Genomic DNA, 17,942 nt, shown 5'->3' on the forward strand with positions numbered 1-17,942 from the left:
TGCATTTCATTTTTGTGAAATCTCTTGTTAATAAAATTTGATCCACTGAACCATCACTCACCCTCGTGCCAAATCCAACCAGTATGTGTTGTAAAAAATGACAAAACCTGCTCCGCTGTAATCAGGCGTCGCAGCACACCTGTGACACGCTAGGTGCCTCGGGTGGGACCCCGATGATGAAGCATGCCACCAACTTGGTTGGTGGGTGAGGGGTCTTCTTCACATAACCTAAGTGTTTCTTTTCACTATTTTAGTGTTTGGCACATCACGGACGTATGTGCACACATCAAAATGATATATTGCAAAAATACCTATCCCTTCTATCTCTTCAGGTTTTGGGCCTTATTCTGTTGCAGGCACCTGGCCCACCCACACAAGTGAGGTATCATTTTTATCGGGAGACTTGGGGGAATGCTGGGTGGAAGGAAATTTGTGGCTCCTCTCAGATTCCAGAACTTTCTGCCACAGAAATGAGAGGAAAAAGTGTTTTTTTGGCCAAATTTTGAGGTTTGCAAAGGATTCTGGGTAACAGAACCTGGTCCGAGCCCCGCAAGTCACCCCTCCTTGGATTCCCCTAGGTCTCTAGTTTTCAGAAATGCACAGGTTTGGTAGGTTTCCCTAGGTGCCCGCTGAGCTACAGGCCAAAATCCACAGGTAGGCACTGTTTTCTTCCAAAATTTTGGTTGTGTCCACGTTGCGCTTTGGGGCGTTTCCTGTCGCGGCCGCTAGGCCTACCCACGCAAGTGAGGTATCATTTTTATCGGGAGACGTGGGGGAACGCTGGGTGGAAGGAAATTTGTGGCTCCTCTCAGATTCCAGAACTTTCTGCCACAGAAATGTGAGGAACATGTGTTTTTTTAGCCAAATTTTGAGGTTTGCAAAGGATTCTGGGTAACAGAACCTGGTCCGAGCCACACAAGTCACCCCTCCTTGGATTCCCCTAGGTATCGAGTTTTCATAAATGCACAGGTTTGGTAGGTTTCCCTAGGTGGCGGCTGAGCTAGAGGCCAAAATCTACAGGTAGTCACTTTGCTAAAAACAGCTCTGTTTTCTGTGATATGTCCACGTTGTGTTTTGGGGCATATCCTGTCGCGGGCGCTAGGCCTACCCACACAAGTGAGGTATCATTTTTATCGGGAGACCTGGGGGAACGCTGGGTGGAAGGAAATTTGTGGCTCCTCTCAGATTCCAGAACTTTCTGCCACAGAAATGTGAGGAACATGTGTTTTTTTAGCCAAATTTTGAGGTTTGCAAAGGATTCTGGGTAACAGAACCTGGTCCGAGCCACACAAGTCACCCCTCCTTGGATTCCCCTAGGTCTCTAGTTTTCAGAAATGCACAGGTTTGGTAGGTTTCCCCAGGTGGCGGCTGAGCTAGAGGCCAAAATCTACAGGTAGTCACTTTGCTAAAAACAGCTCTGTTTTCTGTGATGTGTCCACGTTGTGTTTTGGGGCATATCCTGTCGCGGGCGCTAGGCCTACCCACACAAGTGAGGTATCATTTTTATCGGGAGACGTGGGGGAATGCTGGGTGGAAGGAAATTTGTGGCTCCTCTCAGATTCCAGAACTTTCTGCCACAGAAATGTGAGGAACATGTGTTTTTTTAGCCAAATTTTGAGGTTTGCAAAGGATTCTGGGTAACAGAACCTGGTCCGAGCCACACAAGTCACCCCTCCTTGGATTCCCCTAGGTCTCTAGTTTTCAGAAATGCACAGGTTTGGTAGGTTTCCCTAGGTGGCGGCTGAGCTAGAGGCCAAAATCTACAGGTAGTCACTTTGCTAAAAACAGCTCTGTTTTCTGTGATGTGTCCACGTTGTGTTTTGGGGCATATCCTGTCGCGGGCGCTAGGCCTACCCACACAAGTGAGGTATCATTTTTATCGGGAGACATGGGGGAACGCTGGGTGGAAGGAAATTTGTGGCTCCTCTCAGAATCCAGAACTTTCTGCCACAGAAATGTGAGGAACATGTGTTTTTTTAGCCAAATTTTGAGGTTTGCAAAGGATTCTGGGTAACAGAACCTGGTCCGAGCCACACAAGTCACCCCTCCTTGGATTCCCCTAGGTCTCTAGTTTTCAGAAATGCACAGGTTTGGTAGGTTTCCCTAGGTGGCGGCTGAGCTAGAGGCCAAAATCTACAGGTAGTCACTTTGCTAAAAACAGCTCTGTTTTCTGTGATATGTCCACGTTGTGTTTTGGGGCATATCCTGTTGCGGGCGCTAGGCCTACCCACACAAGTGAGGTATCATTTTTATCGGGAGACGTGGGGGAACGCTGGGTGGAAGGAAATTTGTGACTCCTCTCAGATTTCAGAACTTTCTGCCACAGAAATGTGAGGAACATGTGTTTTTTTAGCCAAATTTTGAGGTTTGCAAAGGATTCTGGGTAACAGAACCTGGTCCGAGCCACACAAGTCACCCCTCCTTGGATTCCCCTAGGTCTCTAGTTTTCAGAAATGCACAGGTTTGGTAGGTTTCCCTAGGTGGCGGCTGAGCTAGAGGCCAAAATCTACAGGTAGTCACTTTGCTAAAAACAGCTCTGTTTTCTGTGATGTGTCCACGTTGTGTTTTGGGGCATATCCTGTCGCGGGCGCTAGGCCTACCCACACAAGTGAGGTATCATTTTTATCGGGAGACATGGGGGAACGCTGGGTGGAAGGAAATTTATGGCTCTTCTCAGATTCCAGAACTTTCTCCCACAGAAATGTGAGGAACATGTGTTTTTTTAGCCAAATTTTGAGGTTTGCAAAGGATTCTGGGTAACAGAACCTGGTCCGAGCCACACAAGTCACCCCTCCTTGGATTCCCCTAGGTCTCTAGTTTTCAGAAATGCACAGGTTTGGTAGGTTTCCCTAGGTGTCGGCTGAGCTAGAGACCAAAATCTACAGGTAGTCACTTTGCTAAAAACAGCTCTGTTTTCTGTGATATGTCCACGTTGTGTTTTGGGGCATATCCTGTCGCGGGCGCTAGGCCTACCCACACAAGTGAGGTATCATTTTTATCGGGAGACGTGGGGGAACGCTGGGTGGAAGGAAATTTGTGGCTCCTCTCAGATTCCAGAACTTTCTGCCACAGAAATGTGAGGAACATGTGTTTTTTTAGCCAAATTTTGAGGTTTGCAAAGGATTCTGGGTAACAGAACCTGGTCCGAGCCACACAAGTCACCCCTCCTTGGATTCCCCTAGGTCTCTAGCTTTCAGAAATGCATAGGTTTGGTAGGTTTCCCTAGGTGGTGGCTGAGCTAGAGGCCAAAATCTACAGGTAGTCACTTTGCTAAAAACAGCTCTGTTTTCTGTGATATGTCCACGTTGTGTTTTGGGGCATATCCTGTCGCGGGCGCTAGGCCTACCCACACAAGTGAGGTATCATTTTTATCGGGAGACGTGGGGGAACGCTGGGTGGAAGGAAATTTGTGGCTCCTCTCAGATTCCAGAACTTTCTGCCACAGAAATGTGAGGAACATGTGTTTTTTTAGCCAAATTTTGAGGTTTGCAAAGGATTCTGGGTAACAGAACCTGGTCCGAGCCCCGCAAGTCACCCCTCCTTGGATCCCCCTAGGTCTCTAGTTTTCATAAATGCACAGGTTTGGTAGGTTTCCCTAGGTGGCGGCTGAGCTAGAGGCCAAAATCTACAGGTAGTCACTTTGCTAAAAACAGCTCTGTTTTCTGTGATATGTCCACGTTGTGTTTTGGGGCATATCCTGTCGCGGGCGCTAGGCCTACCCACACAAGTGAGGTATCATTTTTATCGGGAGACGTGGGGGAACGCTAGGTGGAAGGAAATTTGTGGCTCCTCTCAGATTCCAGAACTTTCTGCCACAGAAATGTGAGGAACATGTGTTTTTTTAGCCAAATTTTGAGGTTTGCAAAGGATTATGGGTAACCGAACCTGGTCCGAGCCCCACAAGTCACCCCTCCTTGGATTCCCCTAGGTCTCTAGTTTTCAGAAATGCACAGGTTTGGTAGGTTTCCCTAGGTGGCGGCTGAGCTAGAGGCCAAAATCTACAGGTAGTCACTTTGCTAAAAACAGCTCTGTTTTCTGTGATGTGTCCAGGTTGTGTTTTGGGGCATATCCTGTCGCAGGCGCTAGGCCTACCCACACAAGTGAGGTATCATTTTTATCGGGAGACGTGGGGGAACTCTGGGTGGAAGGAAATTTGTGGCTCCTCTCAGATTTCAGAACTTTCTGCCACAGAAATGTGAGGAACATGTGTTTTTTTAGCCAAATTTTGAGGTTTGCAAAGGATTCTGGGTAACAGAACCTGGTCCGAGCCACACAAGTCACCCCTCCTTGGATTCCCCTAGGTCTCTAGTTTTCAGAAATGCACAGGTTTGGTAGGTTTCCCTAGGTGGCGGCTGAGCTAGAGGCCAAAATCTACAGGTAGTCACTTTGCTAAAAACAGCTCTGTTTTCTGTGATGTGTCCACGTTGTGTTTTGGGGCATATCCTGTCGCGGGCGCTAGGCCTACCCACACAAGTGAGGTATCATTTTTATCGGGAGACGTGGGGGAACGCTGGGTGGAAGGAAATTTATGGCTCCTCTCAGATTCCAGAACTTTCTGCCACAGAAATGTGAGGAACATGTGTTTTTTTAGCCAAATTTTGAGGTTTGCAAAGGATTCTGGGTAACAGAACCTGGTCCGAGCCACACAAGTCACCCCTCCTTGGATTCCCCTAGGTCTCTAGTTTTCAGAACTGCACAGGTTTGGTAGGTTTCCCTAGGTGTCGGCTGAGCTAGAGACCAAAATCTACAGGTAGTCACTTTGCTAAAAACAGCTCTGTTTTCTGTGATATGTCCACGTTGTGTTTTGGGGCATATCCTGTCGCGGGCGCTAGGCCTACCCACACAAGTGAGGTATCATTTTTATCGGGAGACGTGGGGGAACGCTGGGTGTAAGGAAATTTGTGGCTCCTCTCAGATTCCAGAACTTTCTGCCACAGAAATGTGAGGAACATGTGTTTTTTTAGCCAAATTTTGAGGTTTGCAAAGGATTCTGGGTAACAGAACCTGGTCCGAGCCACACAAGTCACCCCTCCTTGGATTCCCCTAGGTCTCTAGTTTTCAGAAATGCATAGGTTTGGTAGGTTTCCCTAGGTGGCGGCTGAGCTAGAGGCCAAAATCTACAGGTAGTCACTTTGCTAAAAACAGCTCTGTTTTCTGTGATATGTCCACGTTGTGTTTTGGGGCATATCCTGTCGCGGGCGCTAGGCCTACCCACACAAGTGAGGTATCATTTTTATCGGGAGACGTGGGGGAACGCTGGGTGGAAGGAAATTTGTGGCTCCTCTCAGATTCCAGAACTTTCTGCCACAGAAATGTGAGGAACATGTGTTTTTTTAGCCAAATTTTGAGGTTTGCAAAGGATTCTGGGTAACAGAACCTGGTCCGAGCCACACAAGTCACCCCTCCTTGGATTCCCCTAGGTCTCTAGCTTTCAGAAATGCATAGGTTTGGTAGGTTTCCCTAGGTGGCGGCTGAGCTAGAGGCCAAAATCTACAGGTAGTCACTTTGCTAAAAACAGCTCTGTTTTCTGTGATATGTCCACGTTGTGTTTTGGGGCATATCCTGTCGCGGGCGCTAGGCCTACCCACACAAGTGAGGTATCATTTTTATCGGGAGACGTGGGGGAATGCTGGGTGGAAGGAAATTTGTCGCTCCTCTCAGATTCCAGAACTTTCTGCCACAGAAATGTGAGGAACATGTGTTTTTTTTAGCCAAATTTTGAGGTTTGCAAAGGATTCTGGGTAACAGAACCTGGTCCGAGCCACACAAGTCACCCCTCCTTGGATTCCCCTAGGTCTCTAGTTTTCAAAAATGCACAGGTTTGGTAGGTTTCCCTAGGTGGCGGCTGAGCTAGAGGCCAAAATCTACAGGTAGTCACTTTGCTAAAAACAGCTCTGTTTTCTGTGATGTGTCCACGTTGTGTTTTGGGGCATATCCTGTCGCAGGCGCTAGGCCTAGCCACACAAGTGAGGTATCATTTTTATCGGGAGACTTGGGGGAACATAGAATAGCAAAACAAGTGTTATTGCCCCTTGTCTTTCTCTACATTTATTCCTTCCAAATATAGGGGTGTGTGTAAAAAAGACATCTATTTGAGAAATTCCATGTAATTCACGTGCTACTATGGTCACCCCGGAATTCAGAGATGTGCAAATAACCACTGCTCCTCAACACCTTATCTTGTGCCCTTTTTGGAAATGCAAAGGTTTTCTTGATAGCTATTTTTTACTCCTTATATTTCAGCAAATGAATTACTGTATACCCGGTATACTGTAGAATGAAAACGCACTGCAGGGTGCAGCTCATTTATTGGCTCTGGGTTCCTCGGGTTCTTGATGAACCTACAAACCCTATATATCCCCGCAACCAGAGGAGTCCAGCAGACGTAACGGTATATTGCTTTCTATAATCTGACATTGCAGGGAAAAGTTACAGAGTAAAAAGTAGAGAAAAATTGATGTTTTTTTCACCTCAATTTCAATATTATTCTTTTTCAGCTGTTATTTTCTGTAGGAAACCCTTGTAGGATCTACACAAATGACCCCTTGCTGAATTCAGAATTTTGTCTACTTTTCAGAAATGTTTAGGTTTCTGGGATCCAGCATTGGTTTCATGACCATTCCTGTCACTGACTGGAAGGAGGCTGAAAGCACAAAAAATTGCACAAATGGGGTATGCCCCAGTAAAATGCCAAAATTGTGTTGAAAAATTGGGTTTTCGGATTCAAGTCTGCCTGTTCCTGAAAGCTGGGAAGCTGCTGAGTTTAGCACCGCAGACCCTTTGTTGATGCCATTTTCAGGGGAAAAACCACAAGCCTTCTTCTGCAGACCCTTTTTCCAATTTTTTTGAAAAAAACGAAATTTTCACTGTATTTTGGCCAATTTCTTGGCCTCCTTCAGGGGAACCCACAAAGTCTGGGTACCTTTAGAATCCCTAGGATGTTGGAAAAAAAGGACGCAAATTTGGCTTGGTTAGCTTATGTGGACAAAAAGTTATGAGGGCCTAAGCGCGAACTGCCCCAAATAGGCAAAAAAAGGCCTGGCACAGGAGGGGGAAAAGGCCTGGCAGCGAAGGGGTTAAGGAGGCAATGCTTCAAAATATTCAGATACTACCAGATTCCCACTGGACCTGTGGTGCACCAGAGGTGCTGTGTTTGACACAGCAGGCCTTCACTGACATTAAGTGACCGCTTGAGACCTCTTACCAAGCATGTACCAACTCTGGTTCCGACTTCCATTGTGGACCCAAGGTCCATGCAGGTTCCTTCTCTGTGGCACCTACTCCGTTGGATTCGATAATGAACCCAGCTCCGATGCCAATCTCCAGCCTCAGGTCAATATTGGTCTGCACCAAGCCTATGTCACACTATGCAATTATTAAAGTGCAACTAATTACATACAGCCAGAGTATAATCGTCAAACCCTCCCTCAATATCAGTACTACTAGACACTGCAGTTGTTATCTGGGTCAGATTCTGATGCGATTCGGTGCATACCTAGAGCCCCCCATGACACTCCACATGACAAGGAGGCAGACATTATGTGTTCCCCTCACTACATTGATGAAGGAATTTATTGTGCTTCGACAAAATGCCAGTTGCCTGGATACGTCTTGTGAGGCAGAGCTTGATTCCCTACTTTGCCACTAATGGAAGAAAGTGCCTCTCACAGACCGTATGCGAGGAGCTGCAGAAGTGTGGGACTTTCAATTGTCCACCACTCAAACTCTAAGCAAGTTTCCTGACTGACATCCTTTAGCAAGACCCCACTTCATCAGAGCCCTTATTTCCTGTCAAGGAGGCCCTTTTAGATGTTCTTACAGTCATTTGGACTAAGACATATTTAGGGCCGCTAGGCAGCTGACATGTGGCCATGTGGCATAGACCAGCCCTTGTGACGAAGATTTTTGGGTGGGGTACTTTACCTCTGAAAGCCTGGTACAATATACATCAACTAGCAAAGTCATCCCTGATGCCCTTCCAACCAATACCCACCTACAGAATCAAAACAGATTGATGCTTTTGGCAAGTGGATATTTTCCTCATCTAGCTTAGCCCTTTCACCAGTGTGTCTCTTGGACCAGGACACCCATACCTTGCCATTCAATATGGAAAAGATGTTCCAAAGTAGTTGTTGCGTGCTGGCATGCATGCTACAAATTGTACAGGCAAACATATTTGCACCAGTGTTGTGTTTCAATGGCATTCTTGGAAGTGATCAACTAGGCTCGGAGAGGCTGCTAAGCATCTCTCATGGATATCTCTTTTGACAGGTGAGAACAGTTTGGATAGAAGGATGACTCAGCACACAAACATTTAAAAAATAGTCCAGTTACTGGACAATATTTGAGACTTATGCTCAGCCAGGCAATTTCAACAACAGTATCAAAAATGCAGGAGCAATTCATGAGGTCTAGCTTACTGAGAGGACCAGACATCTCAACCTGTGCACCAATAACAGCAGGTTCACCTCTTTCGGTGCAGAGGATGTGCTTGCGGTCAAGGCCACTCCCATCAGCAGGGACAGCAATTCTTCACCTCCACTTTCCCAGCCGCACCGACTTGCAAATCACTTTGATTTGGCTTCACATTCCCACACCCAGCCTGTAAGGAGCAGTACATGGCATTTCCTCCTCATCTGGAGACCCATCACGTCAGACGGGTAGCTCTCATAAAGTCTTTTATTTCCTCCTTTCATCCCCTTCCTTCACATCAGAGCCAAGTTCAGATGATCACTCTTTGATTTTGATGCAACACTCAAGGTATCTGATGACCAAAGGCTCCATAAAGCTGGTGCAGGACTAAGAGGTAAGTGGTGCAACTCAAGCTATTTCCACATACCGAAGGAGAACTTTAGTTTATACTGGAGCTCCAGCCAATGGAGAGACAAATTCAAGAAAAACATATTCAAAGTGCTCACTCCAGGCAAGATTCTCTTAGCTCTAGATGCTGGAGACTGGTCAGTGTCCATGGACTTACAGGATGAGTAATCCCCTATACCCGTCCTGTAGCCAATAAGGAATACCTGCAGTTAAAGGTGGGAGTCTGAACACTTTCAATTTGATGTGCTTCCCTTTGACCTCATCTCAGTTGTTTGGGTGTTCACGAAAGTGATTATGATGGTTCCTGACCATCTTCAGAGGTCAGTGATACATGTGTTCCAATGCCTAGACAACTGGCTTATCAAGGTAGGATTGTCCCAATCAGTTGCGGACGACCTCTGGAAAATAGGCAAGCTTTTGATCTCTTTGGCTTTTCGCTCAATGAATTGAAGTTCCACATGAGCCCCACACAGAGGATTCCCTTTAATGGTACTGCCCTGGATGTGGTGGCTTTCTAAGCCTTTCCAACAGCACAGTAGGTCTGGTTTTAATTATGATCATCCTGGTGTTTCAGACTCAGTCCTGGTTCTTGATGAGGATGGTTTTGAGGCTTTCAGTACTCCTACCTTCATGATCCTCTGTGCCCTCAATGTTAGATGGCACATGGAAGGCCTGCTATGGAATGTAAGATTTAAATGGGCCCAGCATTAGGGCTTTCTCTTTGATTACATCCAAATCTCACAAAAGGATCTTCTGTGGTGGCACACAAATGTCTTTCTGTCCTACAGAAAGCCAAGCTAAGCTTTAAATCAGACCATTTCTTTCTTGAAAAGACAAGTGATTGGCTGGATGTTGAAACTATTGCCTCTGTTGATTGTTTGTTGATTTCTGAGTTTAAGCACTCTACAGTACGTTCCTAAGAAGCCCTAGCTACCCTGAGAGCCAAATGTGGAAGGTGTTGTAGATGTGTTTACAGAGCCATAGTAGAATGGTCCAGAGGACAGAGCCATAGTAGGATGGGCCAGAGGACATCAGTAGCATTGTTGAGGCCAAGTAGCTCCCACTGGTGAGGGAGCTTCCCAAACGGGATCTAATAGTAATCATCCATGCTTTCACAGGCATGTAAAGGGCAATTGCAACCTGCTTAATTAATATTTATCAGCTAGGTAATTTATATGGCCCTCTCAGAATGCGCAACTTGCAATGTGATTCATTAGTACACACACTGCATTGCATACACATTCACAAATCCTTGTGCAAATTGCACATCCTGGTTTGCAAATGGGCATAATTTTATAGAGCCCCTAGGAGATGAATAAATTACAGGACAGATTTATGAAAGACTGTAAAAGAGGTCAACTAGACAGCTTTGATAATCAATGGTCTCACAGATTGCAAAGTCCATTGTTCACCAGATGTGAAACAAAAATCTCTGGCAATCTCCAATACCACAATAAACACAATTACAGCTCAGGGAGTCAAACATGCCAAATGCCCTTTCTATTTCTGTACTAAAAACTGCTCACAATAACCAGAGAAAAATGTTAGATTTATAGACAGTGTGTTCCCAAATGAATAATCAAAATATGCTACAGAAAATCCTTGTTGAGATTCAAGTTGTAAAATTAAAGGAAGTAACCACATCCAGATTGCTCTGTAAATGTATGGATGGTGAAATGGAAGGGTTTACAGACTACACAGTGGTGGTAAAACAGTGCATATCTGATGTAGGGCATGCCCAGATCACTGTTCAGTATAAATCAACTAATTAAAAATGTAGGATATTGAAAGAGAGTTTGACTGCTTTAAAATTAATAATGAGGATCCTGAAAACCCTTTGTAGAATAATAAAGCTAAGGACCTAATTCAGAGTTGTTGCGAATGGCCCACCATCTGCCACATTTAGAGATCAGTGCCTATCTGACTGTGATCTCTGTGCCTTCAGAGGAGCCTTCAGAGGAGCCACACTAAGCTTGCTAAATGGCTGCCATGCATCATGTACCTGATCACCAAACTTTCTTGTTTTTCGAAAACCAAAGTCCCAAGCCGGAGTTTGATTTTGTAAAATGAAATCCTAATGACCCTACCACACTGGGAGATTTCTCCCAGGGTGTCAGGATCATTTTTCTTTTTTTTTCGTACAGTACTCCCAGACTTTCTGTGGAGTTCCTGTAGAATAAAAATACATCAAACTGTCCACCCTGAATAGTCTCAGAGTATCAATCTATAAGAGGCTATATTGGGTCCTTCTGTGAGCAGCAATGTGTGGCTAATTTCTTTGGTCTTTGCAAGTTTTTCTGGTTAGTTTTGAGTGGATAGTTAAGTGGTCCCCTATAGCCAGTATCTTTGCCCTCCAGTTGCCAGAATGTTTCCACAGGTCCTTTTGTACATTTCATTACTGTCCCATTGATGAATGGGCGATCAGGTAGTGAACTGGTATATGACATCACATGGAAACATTTGAGTATATCAGATTGAGATTGTGAGGACCATCAGAAAGACTAGGGTTCCTCTATCTTGTAGTTAGATGTAAGAAGTAGGACAGACATTGTTTACTATGTCTGTGATGCATGGGGGGCTATGAGTAGAGTCTTCTATCTCAACAGTCAGAATATGAGTCTTCGGGTGCACAGTGGCAGTGGGTAGTTCTAATATTGGATTGAGGGGCATATCTTATGGTTATCATATTCCATTTGAATTTCAATGTTAATCTGAGGATTTGTTACATTTGGAGTTCGACAATATGAGTTTGGTGCCTTTTTGTGTCTACTTGATATGGTGGTTGAGTTTGTTCCAGATAATTGGACTGTTCTTGTACATATAGAAATGACTATCATTCTGGATTCTGAACCAGAGTCAGTGGTTGATATCTTGGGAACATCCATCTTTTTACTTCTCATCTAAAATGTAAATGCTCCTGGATTCCTCTATTTGTGGAATAATTCTGCATAATTGGCGGCTTGTACAGAGAAAGCAGAGCCTATTCTTATTGCACAGTAGTATAATTATGCTTGATGGTAGTGTGGAACGCATTGTCCTATTTTGCTTGTCATTGCTTAAATTTATTTTGTTGGTATAGTGGACCTTTTCCTTGGGAGGGCTTGTGAGCATTGAATAATTCCTTAAACTGTGATTGCCTAATTACAGGCAGCTAGTGGAATGTTTACAAACCTTATGTCATGTGTTCTTTGGCATAAGGAGGAAGGGGAGTCTTTCTGCAGCGTTTTGGATTTCTTGTGTTTTTCGTACAATGAAAAGGGGTGCCAAGCTATATGCAATTGGCATAGTCAAACTTAGGGATAGCTTTTTCTTTTCATCCTGTAGAAGATGTTTGTTGTGACTTCACTGGCATGGGGCATTAGTGATAGATCTGAGTCCATAGTTTCCCATAGGTTTATCACTTCTTTTAAGGTTGCCGGTGCTGCATCAAGTTACTTGGACCATAGGGCTGTAGGGTCAGGTTTGTGCCACATCATGATCCCTCTCTTTGTGGTGTGGAACTTTAGGTAGTCAACCATGATGATGCTTCTAAGGCACAGAAGCAACCGTAAAGTGTTGACCTGTAGAGGTCTGCGGGGCCATCCAGTTTTAGAATGAATTGTACATTAGTGGCATGGTTGTAGCAGATAAGGTTAAATGATCTGATTAGACCCGGTGAGAGAGTAAAAGAGATGATGGACCCTTGACGGATGCCAGAATGTTATGTGTGGGGTGAGAACAAGAATGTCAAGTTACGGTTTTAGCCTATTGAGGCGTCACCAATAGGAGGGCTGTGGAGGATTGCGTGGAGGCAGGAGAGGAGTCCAATTTGCCATCTGTGGTAAAGATATGAAGACCACTGTCTACGTTGGAGGGGTCTGCCTCTGCGTCCAAATGTGCACCAGCTTCAAGTGCCTGCTGGCGGTTCTCATCATCTGCTCCAGTCCCCATAGTTTCAGTGATGGCGATTTTGGTATGGAGGGAGGAGGCCCTGCTCGAACGATTTCACAGTCTCCATTTCGGTTGGAGTGGTCTGGTGGTTTTGCCACCTATTAAAGGTAAGGAGCTCCTAAAATTACGGTTTAACCATTCCTATACCCCTTTAGGATCAGAGAAGAACTGTGTCTCCTCTTGATAAAGAATTTTAAATTTAGCAGGCGACAACAGAGAATATTGAACTCCAACCTACCAAAGGCGCTTCTTAGCTTCCAGAAAGGAGGTACGCTGGTGCTGGACTGCAAGTGTGTAGTCTGGGAAGAGCATGATGTGCCAGCAGATAGTGGCCATGAACGTGAACTGCATGCAGAATGGCATCCCAGTCAGGGAAATGAAGGAGCTTGACCAGCATGGGTTGAGGCAGAGCTCCTGGAGGTGGCCGCCACACCGGGACACGATGTGCCCGTTCCAGCAAAAAGAAGACGGCAAGGTAGAAGTCAGGGACAAAGGACAGGAACCAAGTGTCCCAGAATGACAGGGAGTTCTTCCCCTCCATTTTTTCAGGGAGGTCTAGGATTTGGCTCCTTCTGGAGCAGCCCTCCGAGTCAGCTCTTTTCTCCAGGATACAAACCCTTTCCTGCAGATCATGGATGGCTTGTTGGTTATCCAACTTCTGGGGTTGAATCATTGCAAGTATCTTTTCTCCCTCAGCAATCCGGTCAGCAAGTTTGTGGTGGTCATCTCTTGGAAAGCTCAGTTCTTTGACTAAAGATCCCAATGCAGTTTCGATAGATTTGTGCGAGCTTTCAATTGCTGCAAGGACTTGATCTCATTTATCCTGTGGAGGTGGCAGGGCTACTGCACATGGGTCCAGTTGTGGGGTGTCAGGTACCATGGAAGGAGGGACTAATTGTGGTGGTTTTGATGATGGTGCAGGGGTTTTCAGGTGATGCATGGTTGGCTGGGGTGAAAATCGATGGAGGAGTTGCAGGAGTAATGCTTTCACTGCTACCCCAGAAGGTAAATGAGGTGCCATCCACAGAGGAGGCCATGATCAGCTTGAGAGAAAGGGAGGCAGCTGTCCATTAATCACAGAGGATGGGCGAAGGTCGGAGTGCATGACTAGTATAATCATTGAGCCCAGGGAAAGGTAAGTAAAAGGGATTATTTGAGGGTGTCAGGCACCCCTCCACCAGGCCTTTGTGTACCAGGAGAGGTAGTTAGAGGGAATTCCGTGAGCCCTTCAGAGGAAGTTAGGTTAGGGACTTCTTGACCCAGGCGAACTGTCTGTGTGCGAACAGTAGAGTGTGGATTCCCATAGATTCAGGGGGTCCTCAGTGGGGGTGGAGCACAACTGATTTTCCCCCAAGCACTAATTCAGAGTGGGCCCCGGGGGTAAAGGACCCCGCTGATTTTGAAACATTAGAGTGCGTCATGGACCGATAGAGTCTGCTCAGAGTGAGCAGCATCAGATGTAGGCACCGCCGCAGCTACCAGGCGATCGGTGGTGCTCAAGGCCCTATCTTCAACTGGAGAGGGGGGGTCGGGGCTCCAGAGGTGTGGGCCACTCAATGGGGAAGTAAAGTCCACAGTAGGCCCACAGCCTAGAGAGATGTCTCTACTGTGGGCCTGAACACTGCTCCCACAGTCGTAGTTGTCAGTCCAGGGGGCAGGAACGGTCCAGCAGGGCCTGGCGTGCTGGTGACTGAAGCGCTGGATGAAATCTAAAGCCCAGGCCCCCGCTGGAGAGGGAGCAAAGTAGGGGAACCGCTGGTCGGGGTAGGCCGGAGCCCCATGTGGAGCCGCTGATGCGACGTCTCCACGGACGGTGCCCCTCCGCTGGTGTTGGCACCTGGTAGGTGCTTACAGGAGTGTTGGATTGTTGCAGTGTGGCTCTGTCTCACGATGCAGGAGCAGATGGAGGTGTCAGGCACCAGATCTAGATGAGGCAAGCCGCACTTGCTAGGGGAGCCCCCGAAATGGCATCTAAGTGGGCCGCAACGCTCCACTGGTGTTGGTGCCTGTCGGGTGCTGTCGGATTATGGAATCAGGGTGTTCCATCCAAAGGCTGCAGGCACAGTTTGAGTGTTGGCTCCAGCAGGCCCCCCCCGGACTATAGATGGCCGATATGGGAAGGTATCAGCAGGTTGCCTTGTTGGCCACAAGGCAGCTGCTGGTGTCGAAGAGCGTTTTCACTCCCACAGAATCGAGCAGGGGTATAAACCAGGGAAGGTTGGTGTCTCAAGTTCTCAGTAACTTGTCACGATCAAGCAGTCATTGATGCCGGGCCCCTGAAAGATTGTATATTGATTACAGGGTTAATGGTATGGAGTGTTGATAAAACGCATCTGCCATTGTTGCTTGCCTGGCCAGGCCCCCCCATGGGCATACCACATTGTGAAGATTTAGCTCTGTCCAGCTAGGAGAAGTATGAGATGACTTTGAGTGGACAATAGTGTCTTGTGTGGGGCGAGTCATAGCTGTCAAATTTTCAGTTTGTTTATATGTGATATTCTAATGCTTTCCTCAGTACTTGTATGAATCATTCTAACTTAATATGTATTATCCTTTGAGTTACACTTTATTGAGAGTATATCTAATCATTTATATCCCATTTTATGCAAAGTTAAGGGTCTTAAAACATCTGTAGGGTTCTCCATTTGTTTTAACTACCTCACAGTGTTCCTAAGAACTATATGCGACCAGTGGCCTATTTCGAGTATATTATGTCTCCACTTTTACTCTAAACCAGTGGCTCCCAACCTGTGCTCCGGGAACCCCTGGGGTCCGCGAATCCGACTGCTTAGAAAATTTTATAATTTTAACGGATTAGGTCCCCAGCTTTCAGTAATGACTCAGTGGGCAGTCCCCGGAATCCAGTAATGATTCAGTGGGGGTCCTGGGGTTCTAGTATTAATAAAGTGGGTGTCCACAGAAGTCAAAATGTTGGGAACCATTGCTCTAAACCAAAGGAGAAGACAGTACACACCGCAATGGAGACATTTCACCCTGTCTTTGGCACTAGGGACCAGATGTATCAAAGGATTTTGCATTCGCAAACAGTGCAAATCAGTAAATTCCACCGTTTGTGAATGCAAAATCGCCTTTCATGATGTATGAAAGGAATTCACAGTGCAATTTTAAGGAAACGCTAAAATAGCGATTCCTTACAATTGTGACAAGATATTGCGAATTGCATACTGCGAATCGCAAATAGCGATGTAAATTTTCAAATCACATTCTGCGATTCGCAAAACCCGAATCGCAATGCAATGCATCAACAAGTAGCAAATTGCGATTATTCGCACAATTGGTTTTTGCACGTGCAGTTTACCACGAATTGAAATCAGGTGGTAAACAGGTGCAACCTATATAAAGAGGCCCAGAATGACTCAGCCTCTTTTCCACAATGGCTGCACTCTACGTCATGGCGAGGAGGATGAGGATCCTGGCAGAATTGAGAAGAGGGAGGAGGAGACAGGAGTGCATTTACAGAGTGCGCGTTACTCTTTTTGACCAGACAGAGGAGGAGATATATGATAACTACAGGTTAAATTCAGCCATGATACCTGACCTGATAGCTGATCTACAACCCCTACTGCAGCAAAACACACACAGGACCAATAGCATACCCACCCATGTGCAGGTATTATACACTCTGCACCTCAGGGAGTTATCAAGGGGTCATAGCAGCAGCTGGAGGTGTCTCACAGAGTGTGCTTTCACGCTTCTTCAATGCATTCCTCAAATGCTTAGCAAAATCCATTTGCACATAAAATTCCCCAACACTCCACAGCATTTGCATCAAACCAAATACAATTTCAACCAGATTGCCCAATTCCCACATGTCATTGGCTGCATCAATGGGACACATGTACCTATCTGTCCACCATCTGCCACAGAGTTTGTTTATCTGAACAGAAAGAGTTCACATTCCATGAACATACAAATCATAAGCAATTCCTCTAATGTTATAACAGATCTTGTGGCCAGATACCCAGGTAGCACACATGACTCCTACATCTTCAGGCACAGTGGAATACACACAAGACTACTTGCTGGGGAGTTTGGCGAAGGATACTGTTAGAAACGGGGTCTTTGGTGATCAGAGGGCAGGCAAAGACATGCTGAGATCACATGCAACTCTTTCTGATGTAAGTAATGACAACACCACGTCAACTTTTATGTATTGCTGTAGGTCGCATATTTATTGACTTGACTTCAGGTAATATATGTGTGATTAGGACATAGGTAAGAACTATACACAAACAGGTCCTAGTTACAGTGTCACACTATTAGCATCATAGTATCACTGCATTGCTACATGATATGCAGGTCCCCTGTACCTCTCAACATTACTTTCTACGTCCATGCACTCCACTTTAGTGCTCAGTGGTCTCGGTGGCACCTCTTGTTGCGGTTTCCGAGGCAGTACTGTGAGCCATCACAGGAGCTGTGTGACTGCTGAGGCTAGAGAACTCCTCACTATCCCCACCACCCAGTTCGCTGTTTGTAGCACTCCGGGCTGTCTGCATTGTCTCCAAAACATTGGTGATTTGCACCAATCCTCGTGCAACGTCCCAACTGCAATGTCCACTTGCATGCCCACAGCACATCGTGACACCAAAGCAGTTGTTGTAGTGAGCCGGTTGACAGATCTGCAGAACCCATCCAACCTGCCCATCAATTGGTGATGGCGCCTACGGTGGCTGAAATGCTTCTTCTGCATCACAGTGCAGAGTTCCCTAATGGCATTTGTCATCTCCTTTGCAAGTTCTGCTGCTGTTTGCTGTCCCTCATGCAGCTTGCACATGTTGTCATTCAGAGACTCCAAATGCTTGTGAATTGATCCCATGTTGTTATTGAGAGACCCAAACTGCCTGTGCATTGCTCCCATGTTATGATTGATTGACACCAACTGACTGTGCATTGACCTCATGTGTTTACATTGTAGGCGCTGCACTTTCAGCATGGAAGCCTCAAGGCCACCAAACAGTGATGGGCCCTCACCTTTCTCTGTGCACTGTCTGCCTTCTTCACGCAACCTCCTGAGGGGAGTGGACTGACGCCGGGGCAGGGACTGCTGTCTGTGGGTGCTTCTAGCCTCTGGGGATGGTGTGGGTACTTCATCTGGCATTTCATCTGAGTCCAGGTTATACTCAGGGAGGGGTAGCACTTTTGCCTACGTCTAGTTGGTGCTTGTATGA

The sequence above is a fragment of the Pleurodeles waltl genome, chromosome 2_1 (assembly GCF_031143425.1).
Source record: "Pleurodeles waltl isolate 20211129_DDA chromosome 2_1, aPleWal1.hap1.20221129, whole genome shotgun sequence".
Lineage (NCBI taxonomy): Eukaryota > Metazoa > Chordata > Amphibia > Caudata > Salamandridae > Pleurodeles > Pleurodeles waltl.